Here is a 5654-nt window from a genome sequence, read left to right on the forward strand (position 1 = left end):
GTTGCCCTGGCAACAGGTCTGTGAGACCCACCCATGTGTCACCACAGGTTTTGGATGCCCTGATGCAAACAAAGCTGACAAAATACAAATATTGGTGTTCACAAAAGCAAACTCTAAGAGTAATATGAAGAGCAGATCAAACAATCTTTTTCCTTAAGTATATATGAGGTCACCCGTTAAGATTCAGAATTTGAGCTTCAGGGGCATTTTTAAACAAAGACTTGGAAAGAAAAAATTGTCTTATTTAGTATCTTTTACATAAAAGTGTTTTGGGTTTTTGTGTAGTGATAGAGAAGGATAAAGGATATTTAGTATAAAGAAAGCAATGAAGCTTGGAAATATGATTATCTGAGATAAGCTCACCCTGCCGGATGGACACTTGTCTGTGGTTTCGTACAATGAATGGATAAAACATGTACCTAAGAGAGACTAAAGAATGGCCTAAGGTGAACCTTTGAAATCCCCATTTGAATCAACTCTCAGAATCTGGTTTCAATTCATATTCTGATTCACCAGCCCTCTGATTAGGGGGTGACTGCACCTTTCTAACAAATCCAACATGATATTAATGCTCAGATCCTCTTGCCATACCGTACAAGAAACAAGAGGAGACAATGAAAGTGATTGGGACAGGCATACTGAATAAATTAAGTGATTTACTGGGTGTGCTTAACGGAACTCACACCACAGAGAGATGGATATAGCAGGCATCAAGATCTAGGAGCCGTAAACAGTATTGGGTTGATTTTCTCCACATGATAATCTCTTCTGACTGTTTTCTGATTATAATTTCATTTTTCTTGCCTGATTTCCTCTAGGGCAAGCCACACAGATTGGTCAGCCATCCCAGCAGGCAGGCTGATGCTTGGAAAGAGCCTGGGTTTTGAATAAGAGTTAGGAGCTATTTGATATGTTTTTGTTAATAAGTAGGGGAACAGGAGCAGGATGGAAACCAGCTATCAATGACGGGCGTCCAATGTTGGGCTTTGTAAGTGCCAGATACTGTGTTCAGTTTCTCAACATATCAAATCAATCTTAAGAGTTGATGCTGTCAGCCCTGTGTTATAGATGAGGAAAACTTTAGGCTTCAGAGTGCTATTAGAAGACTGAGACCGCATTATTGTCTGGCTCTAAATCTATTTATTTTGTTTGTTTGTTTTTGGCTGACACATGTATCCCAGTAGGGAAAAGATATTCTGTTCTAATAGTTACTAAGGTTGACTCTTTGTAAACTATTTGTATGAGTTATTACAGAAAGTTTATATATGTGTTGACATTGTTTCTTTTATGCATTTGGGTACCATGAATCTGACTCCAGGAGTCTTACTAACACATAATATTGATTTCTTGAATCTAAAAAGCTGAAGGCTAAACTCCTGATCATGGTAAATTCACCCAGGGAGTCTACCAGACCACTTACTTTTCAAATCCAGTTCAGGTAAATATTTCTGCCACACATGCACCCCCAAACTACTGATGGTTCTATCCACTGGCTCTTTAAGAAACCTTTGTACTTAACCTACTAATTGGATATTGTCTAGATAGTAACATTATATCATTTAAGTTTTTCTCCTAGCTCTTCACACCATTACCTCTACAACAGTCCCATTTCCACAACATGTTCCACAGAAAGTGACTGTGACAAAATAGGAACTGCCAGTGGCATTAAGCACATGGTTCTATGAATGTAATGAGCAGGCAAGCTTACACATTAGTAAAGATCATCTCATGACTATTAATGCTAATGGCCTCCTATGATTTCATGTCCCTCAAGGATACTGGGTGCCAATGGCAGATACTTGGAAAATGAAGACTAGGAGTTCCATGCTGTTCCAAGATGATAAAAGGTATGGACAAGCTAGGTGAATGCTCAGTTACAAAGACAATAAGGATCTCATTTTAAGCAAACTAATCAGAATATAGAATTCACAGGTGGAAGTAAGTTTCAGTATGGATGGTGTTTTCCCCTTGGCCATCTAATACAAAAAGAAAAAAAAAAAAACCCAAACCTGGCTGCAGTGACTTTAATCCAATTCTCATGCTGAGAAGGAAGAAGCATGCCCTGCCAGCTCTCAGCCCAGCCCAAGAAAACAAAGGTTAATGGTTTCCTGTCGTTCTTGTAATCAGATGCAACTTTTTGGCTTGGCATTTTCTAAGAGGATTTCTTCTCAAATTTCCATTTGTACAGAACACAATTATTCGATTTATTTTGATTACTCTTTATGTAGTATGCATATTCTGATACCCTAGAGAAATGTGTAACTTTTAATTACAAGCTTCTTGCTCCTGATAATATAAAAACAAAACAACAACAACAAAACTTTACATTGGCATTGCCAGTGCTGAGGGAGGCAGAGAGTGCCACATGGGTCTGACATTATAATGAGGGTCATGGGATTTGCATGCCTTGACCTTTACTAATGCAGCACACAAGGCAGAGACAAGTTGGGAAGGCCCTTGGCTCCCAACCCTATTGCCCCAAAAGACCTCTTATAGCACAGTGGGACAACAATAGGGATCTCTGATGATGAGCTAAATTAATAAAGATCAGAGGAGTGGTTAGCCAGTGGTGAGATAATATCTACAGAGATTCTTGAGACTGGGGGCAATCCTGGTGCCATCTGACCTGTCTCCACTCTACCCGTCTCACTTTCTCCTTCTTCTCCCCTTCTGATGCAATTTGACTTAGTTAGTTCTATGAAGAAATGACTCAGTTGTTGGTCATATAGACTCATTCCAGCAATATCAAAACATATACAGATAATTCTTGGTATCCATGGGAGATTGTTTCCAGGTCCCTATGGATATCAAAATGTTTGTACCTTTTATATAAATGGGTGCGACATTTTCATTACAACATATTCATATATCTTCATATATACTATAAATCATCTTAATCACTTATGCTATCTAATACAATATGAATATTATGGAATTTGTTGTTACATGATGTTACTTAGAGACTATTGACAAGAGAAAAAAAGTCTGTGCATGTTTGGCACAGAAATACTTTTATTACAAATAAACAGTTTTGATTTGTAGTGCATTGGATCCATGGTTTCGGACAATTCACAGATAATGGGGGATCGCTATGTGACCTTAGTAGACTCCATGGGGATAACAAGAGAGGAGTTGGGAACGCAGTAAGATGTACTGGTGCAAATGATTTGGATGGTGGCTTACTGATCAGCACAGAATGACCACCTTTAGCCATCCCACTTTGACAGGGTGCCAGGAATGCTTTTGATCAGACCTTAATTGTCCTTGGGATTGACTTTCTCTTCCTGCCTTTTCTTCCCAACAGCTGGAAACACAGGCCCCATGGGAAGGCAGTATGCCAACTGTGCCATCTCACCTGCAATTATCCGAATTGGGTAAACCCAAGCCATGAAGGTGTGTCCACCTCAAAAGGGGCAGGACGGACAACAGCACACAGGGAGCCCCTGCTGAGCTTTGTTGATTTGGAATGACTTAGGTCAAAACTCATCTTTCAAAAGAACCAACAGCTGGAGGATAGAGCTGAGTTGTGGGATACCTGCTTCACATATGCAAGCCTTGGCGTGTGCCCCTAACTAGGACCCCACTCTGCAGAAAAGAACCAATACTGGGTAATATGCAATAATTTGAGTTTGAGAACTACCTGTATAGTCATAATCACATGTCAGGTGAATTGTCAAACTAGACAATCCCAACACACACACACACACACACACACACACACACACACACACACCTACCTCAACACATGCATACACCTACCTCAAGATATAGGTTCTCACTATAAAACTAAGGTCTTTCAATAATTTTAAAAAAAATATTTCAGATAAATCTCCCATGTAATTGCATTTGTGACACAGACTATGACTTGAGAAATAGGGTGATGTTTGATGTTGTTGCTGTTGCTGTGTGTATGACTGTGCAGCAGTGAAGTGATGCTTGGCCAAGAGTCAATACTCTTGGCCACTGAACAAGGTTATATAAGATAATACAGGAGAAACCCATACAGCAGACTATGTCATGTACAAGAGGTTGGTGATACTGACTTGCCAGTGAACCTACAACGCAGGAACACTACTCCAGGATTCTGTCATCTTTGATACCATGTATCCCTCAAAGAGAAAATAATCTACATGTTTTCCAATACAACACCCCAGAATTAAATTTACTTATTATCTTTGTGTGATATTCTTATAGCAAATGCTTTAAAGGAAGTACCCTTATACATCTTGTAGCTTCAGTGACAAATTTTCCTTTAACTTCCTTTAGTTGATATTTTTACTGAGCTATATAAGTTGTTCTTCACTAGTATTTTCAAAGGGAAGTGCCTGGAGTGGTTAGTTATTTTGTTTGACAAGACAGAAAGACTTGGTCAGAAACAAAAAGTACCTGTATGTTCACAGCCTACCAGGAAATGTATATCTGGCTTGAAATCATGAGGATTGGACAAGACTGTGTAGATGGCTCTGTAGTTTGTCACTAGACAACAACAATAATTTAGAACTTGTAGGCCAGTGATGGCAGTTATCTCTAAATATGATCTATGATCCCGAGAGAGCCCAAAGTCCTAAAGTTACTGGTAGGAGGGTAATAATCATGTGCTTTTGTTCTCTGTAGGGAACTATATAGCTCAGAAGTGACCTCTTACACTGTTTATTTAGTCCGCTTCTCAGTAGCCTACTATACCTGTGATAACTATCTTTATCGATAAATAAGAACTGAGCAAACAGAAAAGCCGAGATTTTAGCTTACTTGTCCTGAGTTGACTGAGTTACCTAGAGGCAAAGCAAGAATTCAGAAACAGTTCTGTATCTAGTCCAATGTTCTCCTTACAGCCACTGATTATATTTAAAATGACTGCTACTGAACATTTCACTCCCTGTGTTGGAGGCTGATGTACTCCTGATATATTTTGTATCTTTATTTATAGAATTGGAAAGCCCACATGCATAAGCATACTTGTGTGAGGCAATAAACACAGAAGAAGGCAGGCAAGAATCAAAACTGGGTTTCTGTTCCACAGGCCTGAGGCTGCATAATGCAACAGTGAATTCTCCTAGCTCCGCTCTCGTAGCTGTGCCCCCATGTCATGGCTTTATAACAGGCAGTTTGTACGGTCTTCTTTGAAAGTGCCAACAGTCTAATGAGCAACCAATCAATCACTTAGAGAGAGGGGAGTAGAGGGAGAGGGGAGGGAGAGGGAGAGGAGAGGGAGAGGGAGAGGAGAGGGAGAGGGAGAGGAAGAGAGGGAGAGGGGAGAGGGAGATAGGGAGGGGGAAGAGGGAGAGGGAGAACCCTATCCTCTTCTTGAGCAATATCTTCCCACATCATAGGTTGTAGTATTTCCCTCAGGACTTTCCAGCAGCTGTTAAGCACATCTCAAAGACTTAAAAAACAACAAAAACAAAATAAAACAACAAAAGAAACAAACAAAACAAAACAAACAAAAACCAAAACAAGATATCCTTGTAGGGAGAGGTAGTACCGTGAGATGGAGGGTTGCCCTGTATCTTGAAAATTCTACACTACCTTTCTGGCCTGGAGCTTAATACTAGTCTTGGGTCTCTTCATTTAAGAACTACTTACATAAATTATTTTAGTCATAGAAAGCACAGCTTTCCACTCCCTCAGGTCTTTTTAGCTTTTTTTTTTTTTTT

The 5654-nt window shown here is 39.7% G+C and overlaps 1 protein-coding gene and 1 long non-coding RNA gene across 3 annotated transcripts in view; one reads left to right on the top strand and one right to left on the bottom strand.

Annotated features, from left to right (window-relative positions):
• Positions 1 to 4174, top strand: part of LOC116103731 — a 5565-nt gene extending 1391 nt beyond the window's left edge. Inside the window, exons 2-3 of the long non-coding RNA XR_004123551.1 lie at positions 1775 to 1847; positions 3305 to 4174. This is a non-coding gene — a long non-coding RNA (uncharacterized LOC116103731). The remainder of the gene's footprint in view (positions 1 to 1774; positions 1848 to 3304) is intronic.
• Positions 1 to 5654, bottom strand: part of Prkg1 (protein kinase cGMP-dependent 1) — a 1194975-nt gene that overhangs the window by 823618 nt on the left and 365703 nt on the right. The gene's annotated exons all lie outside the window — the stretch shown is intronic.

The sequence above is a fragment of the Mastomys coucha genome, unplaced genomic scaffold (assembly GCF_008632895.1).
Source record: "Mastomys coucha isolate ucsf_1 unplaced genomic scaffold, UCSF_Mcou_1 pScaffold21, whole genome shotgun sequence".
Taxonomy (NCBI): domain Eukaryota; kingdom Metazoa; phylum Chordata; class Mammalia; order Rodentia; family Muridae; genus Mastomys; species Mastomys coucha.